General features: G+C 33.3%; 1 pseudogene; it reads right to left on the reverse strand.

Annotated features, from left to right (window-relative positions):
• Positions 1-780: 780 nt before the first annotated feature.
• On the reverse strand, positions 781-1,776 carry LOC138922956 (olfactory receptor 2M3-like; annotated as a pseudogene).
• Between the last annotated feature and the right edge of the window lie 17,292 nt (positions 1,777-19,068).

Below are 19,068 nucleotides of genomic sequence, written 5' to 3' on the forward strand. Positions count from 1 at the left end.
ATAATTATATATAACAATATAATATGTATACAACAATATATATGGAGTTGTGACATGAGATTTATGAAAAATATACACTACATAAAAACAAGACTTCATTAAAACAATTATCATGTTTTCAGGCAATTGTCATATATTACCCATATATGGATTAGAAAATCTAAGGATGGGAAATCTAGACTTTAAAGATTCATATTCAGATTTCAGTCACCCATTTATAAGGTTAATGTCTATAGACGAAGGAAATAAATGGGAGCTCCTCAATCCTCTGATATTCGGAGGACAGTGTTCGGTACACATAAAGCTCCATATGCCTACCCCTCAATCTAATACTTCTGTTTTCTCAATCCAGTTAAGATAAATTTATTTTTATAATGATCTAAAATACATACCTAAAACTTTGCATATAAGAAGATTGGCTATTTTTAAAAAATTGAACAGTCCAAGGTACGATATTAGACCCAGTAGAATTATTTTTTTGCCAAAGTTATGTCTATGACATGTTAAAATACTAAGTTTAATCAGTACAGTCAAGCAATGTGTATTAGGATGGGAAAATGTCTCTCATTTTTTAACTGATATTATTTAAAATATATATAAATTGTGCATTTTGTCTTACAATAAATATTTCCTTATAACCGTATGTTGAATTTATTATGAAAAATGAAATATTTCAAAAAAAGAATGCAGTTTTTCATAGCTGAATCCTATGTAGTTGCCATAAATCTATAACAATGGGTAAATATTAGATACTGAATTGTATTGGTTGAATACATCAATTTAAACATACAGCAAAGAATATAGGGGAAAAAGCAAAGCATAAAGATTATTGGGCAACTTACTCTCCAGGCTTGACCTTCCCTTTGTGAAAGCTCTGGCCACTTCCTTGTTGTGAAGGCTGTAGATGAGGGGATTCAGCATGGGTGTAAAAATGGTGTAGAAAGCTGATACCATCTTGTCCTGGGTCGGGGAACGATCTGAAGTGGGTTGCATGTATATGAACATGGCGGCTCCATAGTACATTCCCACCACCATGATGTGGGAGGAACAGGTGGTGAAAGCTTTGCGGCGACCATCTCCAGTTCCCATGCGAATGACAGCGCGAATAACATGAACATAAGAAGCAATGATTACGGCTACAGGGAAGAGAAGCATAATAACACAGCAGATAAATATCATCCTTTGAAACAGTAATGTGTTAGTGCATGAGAGAGTGAGCAGGGCAGGGACATCACAGAAAAAATGAGGAATTTCCCGGGCACCGCAATATGAGAATGATAATGCAACTGCCACTTCAATTATACCATCAAGGGAGCCAAGAATCCAGGAAGAGGCTGCCATGAGACCACAGATTTTCTGGCTCGTGAGAATTGAGTATCGCAATGGGTAGCAGATGGCAACATAATGGTCATAGGCCATTGCAGCCAACAGGAAACATTCAGCTCCAAGCAGGGACACATAGAAAAATATCTGGGTTCCACAACTGGCCAGAGAGATTTACTTCTTGCCAGACAAGTAATTGAAAGCCATCTTGGGTACAGTGGTGCAAATGAGCATGAGGTCCATGAGGGACAGTTGGCTGAGGAGGAAGTACATGGGAGTGTGGAGCTGAGTGTCCAGGTAGATGAGGAGAACCATGGCAGTGTTTCCCATGAAGGCCACTGTGAAGATGCTCAAGACCAGAGAAAAGAGAAAGATGTGGGTGGGATTATGATTGAAGATTCCTAGCAGGATGAAGCCTGAGTTGATGGTTTGATTCTCCCATGCCATGATGAATATTTCGCTATATACAATGCAACATGAGAGAAAATTTTAATGCAAAATGTATTGTTAACAGACATAATAAGCTACATAGTAGAAACATGAGAGTTTGTCAAGTCACATAATCAAGTAAGGCAACAAGTCAATTCCTGTGGTGTAGATCATCCCTTTATAATTACAGTATGATCATGAAAGACTCATGAATTTTTGAGACATCAATATCATTTTCATTATTTTTCCATGGAACTCAGCATATCACACCACTATGCTAATAAAAATTCTGTCTATCGAAGTGTAGAGGGAAGCACGCATTTGTGGAAATGAGACAGAGTTAGTCAAATGTCAGGTCAACAGAAGACATTGAAAAATCAATTATGAGAAGTCTGTTAAGTAGGCCTTATTCTAATAATGGTGAATTGAAGTGGAAGTAGCTCCTCATTGATATGCTCTTCCCCCACTCCATCTCTAAAAATGATGTGTGTCCAAAAGATATAGGCCATTTTACTCAAGAAGCAAGATAGAGAAGAGTGCAAGAGCATAGCTCAAATGCCTGTGACAGATTACTTTAGCTGCATGATCTTGGGCAATTATTAATTTCTCCATGACTTATTTTCCACTCTTAAAATTTGAATATTTATAATATATATATTATAGAGTGTTATTAAAACTAAGTGAGATCATATTTATAAAGTATGAACATTAGCTGGGATACAGTGTGTATCATGTAAGTATTTCTTAAATAAGTAAATACTACTGGAGGGAAGAAAGACTACTCCTACTTCATCTCTAGACTATTATTGTTTATATAAAATTTATCTTTCTCATTTTCTTAGCAAGAACTTTTAGGGAGATTTCTTTGGCTACACAATAGCATATCGATAATTCTCTATTTTCACATCTATTTATTTTTCTTTCTTTATTCCTTCTTCAAAGAACAAGACATTCTTCTTTCTGTCTCCATTAATACCACCTGAACAGTTTGTAGACATACTCTGTCTCTTGCACATTTGTGTCCTCCTAAACTCTATCTGTAATAGTCACCAATTTTGTGTATATTGCAGTTCAATTATAAGCCAGTATTCACTACATCTTAAATGTCTAATTAGTTATAAACACACTTAGAAACATTTCTTACATTTGCAATGCTTACAAGAAATTCAACACACACTGTATGAATAATTATAACCAATTCTACTTAACTTTTTTCAGGTATTTTTATTTTTTCACTCTTCTCACACACAATTGCTGCTTAAATCTTTCTAAAACAGTCTTCTAACCTTTTGCGAACCTGTCATTATATGCACCACAGAAATACCTTCAAAAATTTCTCTTGAAAATTGCCCATGATTTTTCATACTACCTAAATGAAATTTAATGCCCAACAGAAAATTAACACATCACTTGACACAGCATAATCTCAGTCCTTCTAGCAAGTGATACGTATTTTCTATTTCAAGTTCACTCATGGTGTTATACTTGTGTGGAATTCTCCCTCTCCCTATGTTTTAAAATATAAAGATTAACACTTATGAAAAACAACGTAGATGAAATTATCCCCTGACGATTTACCACTTTTTTCCCTTGTACAAAGCAGTGCTTTAATCAATTGTGCTGCATCCTGGAATATTATCCAAAACAACAGAATCATTAGTTCTTTCCATTTGGACCTAAATTGCATAATTAATTGTTCTATAAACTAGGAGGTTAGGAACCTTGAAAGCTGTTTGGCCTGAGGAATTCCATGGACCAGAAACTATTTTGACCTGTACTTAACTTTCTTCTTGTTTCTCTTTCTGCCTAGACACAGCCGCATGGTGCTGTGGAGCTTCAGTCTTACTCATGTAGCTGGGATCATCTGGGCAAGTGAAATGTTGCTGCCATCCTGCAGTCCATTCTATGTCCAAACCTCCAAATCAGATTTCTTTGGAGTATCTTTTAAAAGAGAAATTGTTTAAGGTAATGCTGTAACTATTTAGCACTATGCTGCTGTTGTCCCCATTATCAACTAACGGCAGGATCTGCCTCTATCATTAGGACTCATTGGCCACCCCACATTTTGCTCATGGATGCTTTTCATGATCCCTGTGTCAACAACAAACTCCAACATATTTTAAGTTCCTGTCTCTTCACCTTATGTCCATATCTGTAAAATCATTCTTCATTTTAGCCCATAATAGAACCCTCTGGAAGAACAGCAGTGTGGGATAGTAGAACTAATCAAGACTAGCTGGTTTCTATTAATGTCAGTTTGTAAAATCTTGATCAATTTGAGTTGAGAAACAGTGTTAAGTTGTCCATTCCTAGTAAAGAAATGAAATATTTGCAGTGCAGTTGGTGGAGAGGTTTAGCTCATATATACACATACGATTGAGCTTAGGTCTCCTCTGAGGAGGTTTCTCGTGCCTGAAATTCTTTCCTATTCCAAAACCCTTTACCTTTGTGTATTATCTCTCTCTTTCATGTTCCAGCACTCACACGTGTGTATCTTTCTTTAGGACTCCTTCTTTATTCTGTAGATAGCAAGTTCTACATCTATTGAACTTACAGAAGAAGAGTGGCCTACTATCTCTTTTCTGTATAAAAAGCAAATATTACGGACCTTCATTCACGCTGTGAAACATATTTGGTGAGGAATTTTTAAGAATTAACTCATTCTATCTTTGCATCAACCTTGTGAGGAGCGGAGGGAATTAAGAAATAATCTCAGAGACATTAGTTAACCTACCTGGTGACATAGGAATTGGTGGTAGAGCAAGATTGCAAACTCGGGTTTATGTGATTGGAATCTTGCTCTACCACCAATTCCTATGTCACCAGGTAGGTTAACTAATGTCTCTGAGATTATTTCTTAATTCCCTCCGCTCCTCACAAGGTTGATGCAAAGATAGAATGAGTTAATTCTTAAAAATTCCTCACCAAATATGTTTCACAGCGTGAATTTATCAGATGAGCCTTACCACCACCATTATACAGATTCCTGTCACACCTTTATTTTTCTATAATCTTCCAATAGCCTCCACTGTTATTCACCTGCCATTATTTTTGAAAATGTTCTATTTTCCTTTACAATATCATCAATTGCTGTTTGACAAGTTACATGCTTATTCTGTATTCTCTTAATCAAACAAGAGAGGTTTGCACGCAGACAGAGCACATAAGATCCCCATAAGCGGCTGGAGCACAAACGCACAGATTAGATCCAGTGGAGAGCATTGCAGTAATTCATAATTTAGCATATGTTACATTGTTCCAAATCATGCCTTATGTTTACTTAGCATCTTCACATGTATTATTTCATTCAGTCTTCATAAAAACTGTGACACATATAAGAAACATAATGATTTTATAGAAAAAAAGGTAAGTTGCAGATCAACCTGAAAAATTACCTATTTAAAGGATCTTAAAATATCAAAAAGTCTAATATACATAACTTTTGAATAAAATGTGATTTCATTTGATTGAACACCTGAATGCCTAAGATATTTTGGAATATATTTTCTACCTCAGTCTTAACTTCTAGATGTTCTGAGCAAGATATGATATTACTCACAGAGCAACCGGAAACCTTTAAATTTCCAAAGAAAATCTACACAACACAATTTTACTAAGTCATGTGTGATTTAATTTTGCAATCGCTCCAAGGAATTCAGTTCCTTGTCTTCAATTATAGCACTGTGTGTTATCATCCAATTTTTCCCCTAGGGCCTCACATACAATTAGTTTCCAACTTGGAAATATAAATTGTATTGATTTTAAGATCAAATAGAAAGTTCTGCTACCTTGGTTATTGATATAAAGTTTCTATTATTTTCTCCTCTCTCTCCTGGCTCATTCATATAGTAATAACACCGTTTTCACTCTCCTTTTTTTCTCTCTCATATTTTCAAAATCTCTCTATTAACTCCATAAAATTAAGGGAAAAATTGCATTGACTTTCTCATTTTATACAAAATAAATAAATTCCTCATGGTGTTTGCTCTTAGTTACCTGTAAACAGAACTCTATTAAACTTCAACAATATTTTCAAACTGATAAATCAAGTGGTCTTATTCTGGGCATCATTAAACATGAGATTCCTTATCAGAGATTTCAGCGTTATTACAAATTATTCTTTCTTTGGAAGCTTGCCATTTGCTGTTACTCTTTTCTGATTCTTCTATTAGTTGTCTTATTATTATCCTCAAATACACTGGGTTAATTTTTCTCTCCACGGAATAATCTGATTCCCCATGATTTTTAGACGTTTTCCTCTCTTTCAGATTTGCTCACACTTATTTATTTATTCATTTATTTCTTTACATTTACAGATGGCTTGATCTGTATGTTTTCAGTGAATATTTTTTTCTGATTACAGATGTTACCAAAAGCCTACCATTTATATAACTTTGATATTTCTTTCTTGACTCATACTGACAACGCCACATTCCAAACTTTCATCTGCCAATGAATCTACTGCTTTAAAACAACACATTTCAGCTTGTAAGTCAAGCTCCATGTTGTTAATGGTGTTCTTCACTGGGTGTCATGGAGCAGCAATAACCTAGAAAAGGAATGTCTCCATTTTCAAGATCACTTAATAATTGCATGCGAGACTTCTTGGTCTATTTTATTTACTCACTAGCTATGTAAACAGAAAAAGAAGTTTCTTTCATCATGTTCTCAAAATGATTTGATATTGCTTGCATTTTTTAAACTTTTGTGAACCTATTATGTGAGAAATGGTTTCTTGCTCTTACATTAATGTGCGTTTTCTTTACTGACTTGTGTGGTTGTCTCATGTATTTATTGGCTATTTGTGTTTCCTTTTCAATGAATTGCATTTAAAAATAAATCATCATTAATTTATCTTTTACAAAAGCAAAAAGATTGGCATATAATTTCATATTTTTTAATTGTAGACAACCAATTTTTGTAGAATCATGTCTTCTACTGAACCCTCTTTCTACACTGATTCATAATGCCATCTAATATCATTAACCAAATTCGCATGTTAAAAATTCTGATTCAGGGTCCTTTAAGTGGATTCATTTTTTTTATTAGACTATTACTTGGTTCCTGTTTTTAGGGCTAAAAACAAGTGTTTGTACCACTGACAATTTCATCCCTTGCTATGATTCTTTATTTTTAAAGATTTATTAAGTATTCTTTCTACTTTATTTTCCATATTAGTCTTATTATCAGTTTTTCTAATTTCTTCAAAAACTGTTGTGATTTATAGTATTATAATTACAGTACATGTAGTTCCCTAAAGACTATGAGAAGCCCCATGTTATCCTCAAACTGCTTAAATCTAGGTTTTAACATGACAAGATGAATTATTTTGTTTCAGTCACATATGAAGTGGCATATGTTAGAAAACCAGTTATTTATAACTAAAAATAATTTCTAAATTATTTGGATTATGTCCTAATTCTGGATCATAAGTATAATTTGTTTAGTATTAATAGCCATGAACAAAACTGCTGTTCTAATTTATACATAAGCATAAGTTAACTAGATACCAGCAGATTGCTTTCCAAGATGCCAATATCAGAACATGTTTTCAAAAGCAGTTCTGAGAATTTTTATCTGTCTTTATCCTTGGCATCATTTAGCATTATCCAGTTTCTGAAATTTTGCAAGTCTATTGGGCACAAAGTGATAGTTTGTCATTGTTAAATTGCCATTTTTCTGATTATTAATGAAATACAACTCTTCAGACAAATGTTACTTTGTTTTTTTCACAAATTTTTAATATGTAGTAGTTCCTTGAATATTTTAGTTTTTATTGGTTTGTTGGTTTTAAACATAGAAAATATCTTCCTTCAATCTGTTTCAGTGTGTTAATTTTTTTCATGCTGTCCTTTATCAGATAATTAAAGTAATTAAATAACATTGTATTAATCTTTTATTGTATAACCAATTGGTTTCTTTCTCTTTATCAGAAATAGATTGTTTTATGTTCAAATAATTCTGTAGTATTACATTCCATACTTAAGTCTTTAACCAATCTAGAGTCCAGATTAAATATACATGTAAGAATCTAAATTTGTTTCTCGTCTATGTAATAAGCAAGCTTTCTCGACAACAGATCAGATTATTTTTGTCATTTTTATCTGCATTTTTTCTTTATCAGATACTGAATTTTTAATGCTTTAAGTTGTGTTTTGAGATCTCAATGATCTCTTTTAATTTTATTATGCTTATACCAGGATAGTGTCATAAATATATCTTTGTGTTTTATATGAATATACAGATGGTTCAACTTACAATTTTTTGCCTTTATGATGACGTGACACAAATTCAGAAGTAACTGTGGTTCAAATTTTGAATTTTGATCTTTTCCTGGGCTAGTCATATGTGGTGCAATATTTTCTCATGGTGCTGGGCAGTGGCAGTGAGCCACAGCCCACAGTCAGTCACACCACCAAAGGGAAAATAACTGATATACTTAGAACCATTACACAGCCATACAGCCATTCTGTTTTCGCAACAGTACAGTCATCAATAAATTACGTGAGCTATTGAACACTTTACTACAAATTAATCTTTGTGTTTGATTTTGCTCAACTGTAGGCTAACGCAAGTGTTCTGAGCATGTGTAAGGTACACTAGGCTAAGCTGTGATGGTTGGTAGGTTAGGTGCACTAAATGTATTTTTGACATGATATTTTCAACTTACAATGAGTTTATTGGGATGTAACCCCACCATAAGTCAAGGAAGGCCTGTATATTGGGAAAATTGCATTGACAATAGAGTGGCCGAGAGGATACTCTATGATGTCTGAAGAAGGTCCATGAATATACTATGTATTTCCACTTTGTTCTTTTGGGGATGCTTGCTTTTAAATGTCAACCATGCTATAAACAGTCTACTTCCCTGAGGTTTTCATGATGTGGAGAAATAATTAGCCATACGCAGAGACTATACGGAGAGAAGAATGTGAAAAAGAGAGAGAAGGACCCTCAGGCAGCTCCCAACTGCTTCACAGCTCCGCTATTCCAGGGTCAGCCACCATGTGACTGCACGAGGGAATCTGAGCTAAGATCTCCCAGACGAGGTCTTCCTGGATTCTTGACTCAGAAAACATGAGAGATTATAAAATTATCATATTGGTTAAAGCCACTAAGTTTGGGAGGACTGTTAGGCAACAGTAGATAATCGGAACTGGAATCTTTAATTTTGGAACCCAGCATTTGTGGATGACTGCCACAAGATTTGTTTTGTTTGTTTTCTCCCAACTTGTTAGATTTTATTTGTATATATTTTGATTACTTGTTAAATTATTATTGACAATTGAGATTAATCTTTACAGTTTAGATATCAAACGTTGTCTAGCATGATGAAATTCCTTGGCAGCTGCTGCCTCTGAATGCTATTTGAAGTTTTGTAAATGTCTGTAGAATAGTAACTTGCCTATACCTGCAGAAACATCTTGTTCTATGTTCTTCCCTTTTAAGTAGATTTTTAATGATAATTTACTTTAGGATTACATTATATGTATAACCATTTCATACATTTTCATACTTTTTGAGTCACTTTTGGTAACTAAATCATTTTATCTAAGGTTTCATAGTCTGTTAGTGGAAGATTTTCACAATATATTTTTTTTAAAAGATATCTTTATTGTGTCAGTTTCTAAATTCCCTTGTCCATTTCAATATATTATTGTCTGTACTGACTTTATTTAATGGCACTTGCTATGGTTTGTATTCTCTAAGAATGGTTACTTGTTTTTTCAGTTTCTGTAAAGCTTTTTTGCTGTTTTCTCTAATTCTATCTCTTGACACTACTACTTCTAATTTTTTAAAAAATAAGTTAAAAATCTTTCAGAAAAATATAACAAATTGAAATATATCAAGATATTATTATAAGGTAGCTAAAGAGCTGATTCAAGTGACTTGAAACATAATAATTTGCCTATATACCCTCAGTGGAAAACATCTAAGGGAAAAATAAAATGGAAAAGTCCCTAACTACTCTCAGAAATTCATAATGGTGGTGATTTTGTGGGTAATGTTATTCTGTTTGTTGTGTGGGTTTTGAAGGATAAAACAAAGTGGACAAAAGTTTTCAACTCATTGAGATTAATACCAAAGAGCTCAGTTGGTGGGTTGCACGGTAAAAGAATGTTTAGCTAAGTAAGAAATTATCAGATTTTCTTCCAATTGGTTGTACCACTTTTACATTCCACCAGCATTGGATGAGAGTTCCTGTTAATCCATATCTTACCCATAATTTGGTCGTGTTAGTGTTCTGGATTTGGTTACTCTAACAGGCATGCAGTAGCATCTCATCTTAGGTTTAATTTGCAATTCCCTAATGAGATATGATGTTGAGTTCTTTTCATACCTTCATTTTCCATCTGTACATCTTCTTTAGTGAAGTGTCTGTTCAGATAGTTTGCTTATTTTTTAATGAGGTTGTTGATTTCCTTATTGTTGAGCATTAAGAATTCCATACGTTTTGGATAACAGTCACTTTTCAGACAGGTATTTTACCAATATTTTCTCCCAGCTTTGGCTGTCTTCTCCTTCTCTTGATAGCGCCTTTCACAGAGCAGCTTTTAAGTTTAATGAACTCCAGTTTATCAATTTCTTATATGAACTGTCCATTCGATTTTTTATCTAAAAGATTATCATCATACCCAAGGTCATCCAAATTACCGCCTATTTTATCTTTTTGAAGTTTTATAGCCTTGTGTTTTACATTTAGGTCTATGATCATTTGTGTTAATTTTTGTGAAGGGTGTTGGATCTGTGTCTAGATACACTTTTCAGCATGTGAATATGCACTTGTTGCAGAACCGTTTGTTAAGAAAACTATCTTTGTTCATTCTATTGACTTTGTTCCTTTGTCAAAAATCAGTTGACTGTATTTGTGAGGGTCTATTTCTGGACTCTGTATTATGCTCCATTGATTAATCTCTTTCTCCAGTATTACACTGTCTTGGTTAGTGTAGTTTCATAGTGCATCTTGAATCTTGCTAGTGTCAGTCATCCAACTTTGTTCTTCTCCTACAATATTTTGTTAACTTTTCTAGATTCTTTGTTTTCTATGTACACTTTAGTAACACTTTATTGATATACACAAAATAATTTACAGGGATTTTGATAGGGATTGCATTGAATCTGTAATTTGATTTAAAAAAAGAGGAACATCTTGACAATATTGAATCTTCCTGCTCATGAACATGAATTCTCTCTATTTTTTAGTTTTTTTATTTTGTATCTTTCATCAGAATTTCCTATATAATTTTTATATAGACCTTAGATTTAGGCCTAAATATTTCATTCTTGGTAGTGCTAATGTAAATGGCAATGTGTTTTAATTTTGAATTACAATTATTCAATGCTAGTATGTAGAAAAACAATGAACTTTTGAATAGCAAGCTTCAATTTTGCAAACTTGTTATAGTCACTTAGTAGTTCCAAGAGGTTTTTTTCCCCAATCTGTGTACTTTTTATTTTTCTTCTCTTATTTTCCTGAACTCCAGCACAATGTTGAGTGAAAGTGAAGAGAGGGAGCATCCTTATTCCTGACCTTAACAGAAATGATTACAGTTTCTCATCAATAAGTATGATTTAGTTGTAGGTATTTTATAGATGTTCTTTATCAAATTGAGGAAATCCTTGGTATTCCTAGTTTGTTGAGAGTTTTTATATAGAATAGACGTTCAGTTATATCAGATAATTTTTCTGCATATATTGATATGATCATGTTCTTTTTCTTTTGTTTGTTGATGTGATAAGCTATATTTACTTATTTTTGAATGTTCAACCAGCCTTGCATGTCTGAAGTAAATCCCACTGGTCCTAGTATATAATTTAGTTTATACATTGATGAAATGAATTTGAAAATATTTAGTTGAGAATTTTTGCAAAAACGTTCATGAGAGTTATTGGTCAATAGTTTTAATTTCTTGTAGTATATTTGTCTGGTTTTGGTACTAGGATAATGCTGGCTCATAGAGTGAGTTAGGGAGTATTCCCTCTGCTCCTATCTCCTGGAGGTAATTGAAGAGAATGGGCGTAATTCTTCCTTAAGTGTTGGGAGAGTTCTCCATTGAGCCCATCTGGGTTTGTCGCTTTCTATTTGGGAAACCTATTAATTATTGACTCAAATTCTTTAACTAGGCCTATTCAGCTTGTTTAATTATTTTTTGTGAGCTTTGGCAAAACATGAAATTTTAAAAAACGGCCCATTTCATCTAGATTATCAAATTTCTTGGCATAGAGTTGTAATGGTATTCCTTTCTTGCCTTTTTAATATGCATTGTATCCACAGTGATGCTCCCTCTTCATTGTCGTATCAGTATCATGTGTTCCTTCTCGTACTTTTTTTTTCTTAGTTAGTCTAGCTGGAGTCTTATCACTTTTATTGATCTTTTAAAAGAATCAGCTCTAGGTTGTGTTGATTTTCTCTATTTCCTATTTTTAACTACATTGGTTTTGCTCTATTTTTTCTTTTGATTACTTTGACTTTAATTTGCCCTTCTTTTTCTAGTTTCCTAAGGTGGAAGCTTAGGTTATTAATTTTAGATCTTTTTTCTTTTCTAATATGTATGTTAAATGTTAAAAGTCCCCCTTAAGAACACTATTACTGCATTGCACAAATTTTGATAAATTGTGTCTTTATTTTCATTTAGTTCAAACTATTTTTTAAATTTATCTTGAGATCTCTTCTTTGAATCATGTGTTATTTACACGTTGTGTTTAGTCTCCACATATTGGGAATTTTTCAACTTTATTTCTCTTATTGGTTTCTAATTTATTTCTATTGTGGTCTGAAAGTATAAATTGTATAATTTGTGTTTTCTGAATCTATGTGCTATATGGCTCTGAATGTGGTCTATCTTGGTGAATATTCCATATGAGCTTGAAAAAGGTTGTGCACCCTGCTATTGTTGGATGAAGTATTCTATAGATCTCAATAATACACAATTGATTGATAATGCTTTTGTGTTTAACTATGCCCTTACTAATTGTTCTGCCTACCAGGTCTGTTCATTTCTAATAGAGAAAGTTGAAGTCTCCAACTAAAATAGTATATTCATCTATTTACCCTGCATTCTGTCAGCATTTGCCTCATATATTTTGATACTTTGTTAGGTGTGTAAACACTAAGGATTGTTATATGTTCTTGTAGAATTGACCACTTTATCATTATGTAATGCCACTCTTTTTTCCTGATAATTCTCCCATGCTCTGATGTCTGATCTGCCCGAAATTAATATAGTTTCCCCACTATTCTTTTATACTATTGTTAGCATAGTATATCTTTCTCCATCTCTTTTAATTGTATGATTTCACCCATACTTGGAAGACATACAAACAAACAAAGATATGGAGAATAGATTGGTAGTTACCATAGGGGAATGGGTTGGTAGGAGGGCGTATAGGGTAAAGGGACACAAGTGTACTGAGGCAGGTGGAAACTAGACTTTTGGTGGTGAACATGATGTAGTCTATAGATGAAATCAAAATATAATCACTTCTGTTCACCTGTACACCCTCTGTACACCTGAAATTTATGTAATGCTACAAATCAATATTACCTCAATAAAAAAAATAAATAAATATTTAAAACATAATAATTTTAGTTTATTCATGTCTTTATATTTAAAGTGGGTTTCTTGTAGACAACACAGAGTTGGGTCTGATTTTTGATGCACTCTGACAATCACTGTCTTTTAATTGGTGTATTTAGACCACTGAGATTTAAATTGATTATTGACACATTTGAGTTAACATCTACTTACATCTTACTCTTTTCTACTTGTTGTCCTTGTTCCTTTGTCTTATTTCTGTCTTGCACTCTTTTTCTAACTTTGGTGTTTTTAATTGAATATTATATGTGATTCTATTTTCTCTTTTTTCAAGCATGTCATTTATAATTTTGTTTTACTTTTTTAATAGTTGTGCTAAAGTTTGTGATATGCAATTACAACTAATCTAAGTCCACTTTAATTAACATTATACCTTTTCACTGGTTCTGCACATACCATATAATAGTTAAGTATTCTCAATTCTTCCTCCCCATTCTTGTATCTTTGCTGTCATGCATTTCACTTATGCGTCATCTATAATCATCAAATTCATTGTCGTTTTTATTATTTTGAACAAAATGTTATATTAGATCAATTAAGACTAAGAAAAATAAAATTTTTATTTTGCTTTCATTTATACCTTCTCCTATGCTCTTCCTTTCTTTACGTAGATCCAGGTTTCTGATCTATACAGTTCTCCTTGTCTCTGAAGAACTTCTTTTAACATTTTTTTTAATTGAGGTAATATTGGTTAAGAGCATTCTATAAGTTTCAGATGTGCATCATAAAATTTGGATTTCTGTGTAAATTACATTATTTTTATCTTATGTTTTAATTTATTTTTAAGTAATTTTATTAAGATTATAATGGTTTATAACATGGCATAATTTGGGGCATACGTTATTGTTTATCAATTCCTGCATACACTTCATTGTTGTCACCCCCAATAGTCTAATTTTTATCCGTCACCATATATATGTACCCCTTTGTCCCTTTCACCGACCCCCAAACCTCCTTCCCCTCTGGTAAGCACTAATCTGTTCTCTTTATCCAGATATTTGTTATCTTCCACATATGAGTGAAAATCATTTATCAGACAAGGAGTTGATCTCCAAAACGTATAAAGAACACATACAACCCAACAACAACAACAAAAAACAACCCGATCAAAAAATGGGCAGAGGAAATGAATAGACATTTTTCCAAGGAAGATAGTCAGATGGCCAACAGACACACGAAAAGATGCTCAACATCACTAATTAGTAGGGAAATGCAAGTCAAAACTACAATGAGATATCACCTTACACTGTTCAGAGTAGCTATAATGACCAAGACAAAAAAACCACAAATGTTGGAGAAGATGTGGAGAAAATGGAATGCTCATCCACTGCTGGTGAGAATGCAAACTGGTGCAGCCACTATGGAGAACTGTATGGAGAGTTCTCAAAAAATTAAAAGTAGAAATACCATACAATCCAGCTATCCCACTACTGGGTATTTATCCAAAAAATTTGAAATAGGTTACCTTATTTTTACCATTCAAAGACTAATTACCATCAATCACCATACATGTTTGCCCAGTCACCCCTTTTACTCTCCTCCCTCCTCCTTTCCCCTCTGGTAACCACCCATCCAATCTCTGTCTCTATGTGTTTGTTGTTGTTGTTGCTGTCTTCTATTTATGAGTGAGATCATATGGCATTTGACTTTCTCCCTCTGACTTATTTTGCTTAGCATAATACCCTGTAGGTCCATCCATGTTGTCATAAATGGCAAGATTTCATCTTTTTTTATGGCTAAGTAGCATTCCATTGTGTATATACATCACATCCTATTTATCCATTCAGCCCTTGACGGGCACTTAGATTGTTTCCAAGTCTTGGCGAATAATGCCACAATGAAGATGGGGTGCATATATCTTTATGCATTCGTGTTTTCATGATCTTTGGATAAATACCCAGCAGTGGAATAGCTGGATCATATAGTAGTTCTTAATTTTTTGAGGAATCTCCATACTATTTTCCATAGTGACGGCACTGGTGTGCATACCCACCAGCAGTGTATGAGAGTGCCCTTTGCTCCACATCCTCAACACTTGTTATTTCTTGTCTTCTTAATTATAGCTATTCTGATGGCTGTAAAGTGATATCTAATTGTAGTATTCATTTGTGTTTCCCTATAATTAGTGATGTTGAACATCTTCTCACATGCCTTTTGGAGCTGAATATCTTCTTTTGAAAAATGTCTGTTCATATCTTTTGCCCGTTTTTAATTGGATCGTTAGCTTTTTGATGTTGAAATGTATGAGTTCTTTATATAGTTTGGATATTAACCCTTTTTCACACATATGGTTTTCAAATATCTTTTCTCAATTGTTATGTTGTCTCTTCAGTTTCTTGATGGTTTCCTTTGCTAGAGGGAGCCCTTTAGTTTGATATAGTCCCATTTGTTTATTTTTTCTATTGTTTCCCTTTCCTGGTCACACATGGTATTCGAAAATATGCTGCTAAGCCCAATGTGGAAAAGTGTACTGCCTATGTTTTATCTAGAAGTTTTATGGTTTCAGGTCTTAAATTCAAGTCTTTAATTCATTTTGAGTTAATTTTTGTGTATGGTGTAAGATAATGATCAATTTTCATTCTTTTACATGTGGCTGTCTAGTTTTCACAACATCATTTATTGAAGAGACTTCCTTTTCTCCATTGTATGGTCTTGGCTCCTTTGTCAAAGATTAGCTGTAAATAGATGTGTAGGTTTATTTCTTGGCTTTCAATTCTGTTCCATTGATCCATGTGCCTATTTTTGTGCTACTACCATACTGTTATGGTTCCTATAACTTTGTAGTACATTTTGAAATCAGAGAGCGTCATACCTTCATCTTTGTTATTTTTTCTCAGGATTCCTTTAGTATTTGGAGTTTTTTGTCGTTCCATATAAATTTTAGGAATCTTTGTTCTATTTCTGTGAAAAATGTCCTTGAAACTTTGAAAGGAATTGCATTGAATCTGTAGATTGCTTTAGTATGTATGGAATTTTCAACCATGTTAATTCTTCCAATCCAATAGCATGGAATATCTTTCCATTTCTTTGTGTCTTCATTTTTTTCAGCAATGTTTTATATTTTTCAGTGCATAGCTCTTTCAGTTCATTAGTTAAATTTAATCCTGGGTATTTGATTGCTTTTGTCCAATTGTAAATTGGATTGTGTTCTTAATTTCTTTTTCGGGTACTTTGTTGTTAGTGTATAGAAATGCAACTGATTTTTGTATGTTGATTTTCTATCCTGCAACTTTACTGCATTTGTTTATTATTTCTAAAATTTTTTTGGTGGATTCTTTAGGATTTTCTATATGTAAAATCATGTCACCTGCAAACAGTAAAATTTCAATCCTTCCTTTGCAATTAGAATCCCTTTTATTTCTTTTTATTGCCTGATTGCTCTTGCTAGGACTTCCAATACTATATTAAATAAGAATGCCAAAAGTGGGCATCTTTGCCTGGTTCCTGTACTTAGAGAGATAGCTTTCAGTCTTTCTCCATTGAGAATGACATTAGCTGTCGGTCTGTCATATATGGTCTTGATTATGTTCAAATATTTTCCTTCTATACACTTTTTTCAGACTTTTTATCATAAATGGATGCTGTATTTTTTGTCAAATGCTTTCTCTGTGTCTATTGAGGTGATCATGTGATATTTATTCTTCAATTTGTTAATGTAGTGTATCACAATGATTGATTTGTGGATGTTGAACCATCCTTGCATTCTTGGAGTGAATCCCACTTGATCATGGTGTGTCATCTATTTAATGCATTGTTGTATTTGATTTGCTAGTATTTTGTTGACAATTTTTACATCAATGTTCATCACTGATATTGGCTTGTAATTTTCTTTTCTGTATTGTCCTTGTCTGGTTTTGGTGTCAAGGTAATGCTGGCATCATAGAATGAGGTAGGAATCCTTCCCTCCTCTTCAAATTTTTGGAAGTGTTTGAGAAGGATAGGTATTAAGTCTTCTTTGAATGTTTGGTAAAATTCACGAGGGGAGCTGTCTGGTCCTGAATTTCTATTTTTGGGAGGTTTTTGATTACTGTATTGATCTCCTTACTGGTGGTTGGTCTATTCAAATTCTCTATTTCTTCTTGATTTAGTTGTGGAAGGTTGTATGATTGTAAGAATTTATCCATTTCTTCTAGATTATCCCATTTGTTGTCATATAGTGTTTCATAGTTTTCCCTTAGATTCTTTTGTATTTCTGAGGTGTCCATTGTAATTTCTCTTCTTTCATTTCTGATTTCATTTATTTGTGCCTTCTCTCTTTTGTTCTTGTTGCGTCTAGCTACAGTTTTGTGAATTCTGTTTATCTCTTTAAAGAACAAGCTATTAGTTTCATTGATTTTTAAAATTATTTTTAAGTCACTATTTCATTTATTTCTGCTCAATTTTATTATTTCCTTCCCTCTACTGCTTTGAGGTTTTGTTTGTTCTTCTATTTCCAGTTGCTTTAGGTATGCTGTTTCACTATTTATATGGAATTTTTCTTGTTCATTGAAGTAAGCCTGAATTGCTATGAACTTTGCTCTTGGCACTGCTTTTGCTGTATCCCATAAATTTTGGCATGTTGTAATTTTATTTTCATTCATCTCCAGGAATTTTTTATTTCTCCCTTGATTTCTTCATTGACCCAGTCATTGTTCAGTAGCATTTTGTTTAATCTCCACATGTTTGTGACTTTTCCATTTTCTTCCTGTAGTTGATTTCTAGTTTCTTACCTTTGTGGTCAAAAAATTTGTTTATATTATTTCAATATTCTTAGATTTATTAAGGCTTATTTTGTGTCCTAATATGTGATCAATCCTGAAGAATGTACTATTTGCAATTGAAAAGAATGTATATTCTGTTGTTTGGGATGTAATGATCTGTATATATCTACTAAGTCCATCTGGTCTAATGTGTCATTTAAGGTCAATGTTTCTTCTTGATCTTCTGTTTAGATGATGTATCCATTGGTGTAATTGGAGTGTTAAAGCCCTCTACTATTATTATGTTACTGTCTATTTCTCCTTTTATCTGTTAATAATTGCTTTGTATGTTTAGGTGCTCTGATGTTGGGTGCATATATGTTTACAAGTATTATATCCTCTTTCTGGATTGTTCCCATTATCATTATGCACTTCTTCTTCCTCTATGCTACCTTTACCTTGCAGTCAATATCCTCCTTGTTATTTAAAAATTTTCCCCACCAACAGAATATTACTGCCTCTTGCATCTATAGTGTATGCCAGCTCTGGACAATGACTCTCTTGAAAATCACTACTAGGCTCTTTCTATTCCACTTCCCTCCATGCATCACTGCCTGGCCCAAAGCCTCCAATAAGCCCTCACAAGTTAATTATTAGACCAATTTCAGGGTATTTTACTATTTAACCATAAATATACTTCTAAACATCTGTGCATGTTCTTCTACACGAGAATCCCTTTGACAGCATGAACAAAGATATAAAGGTAAAAATGGGTAAAGTTTACTGTGAATGTGAGAAAGTCAGCTAAAAGACAATCATTGGGTAGGAGGGAGATATACGTTTTTGGACTGAAGACCAGGAAAGAACAAATAGAGTTGCTATAAAAAGAAGAAAGATTTAAAGAGGTTGCTATTAGGAGATGACAGATATAGAAGTAAAGAAAGTTTGGAAATGAGTGACTAAGTAAAGAAAGAAGGGATGGAAGAAGGAAAGGAGTGAGGGAAATAAAAAGAAAGGAAGTGAGGTAGGAAAACCAATTA

This window comes from Equus caballus, unplaced genomic scaffold (assembly GCF_041296265.1).
Source record: "Equus caballus isolate H_3958 breed thoroughbred unplaced genomic scaffold, TB-T2T haplotype2-0000437, whole genome shotgun sequence".
Classification (NCBI taxonomy): domain Eukaryota; kingdom Metazoa; phylum Chordata; class Mammalia; order Perissodactyla; family Equidae; genus Equus; species Equus caballus.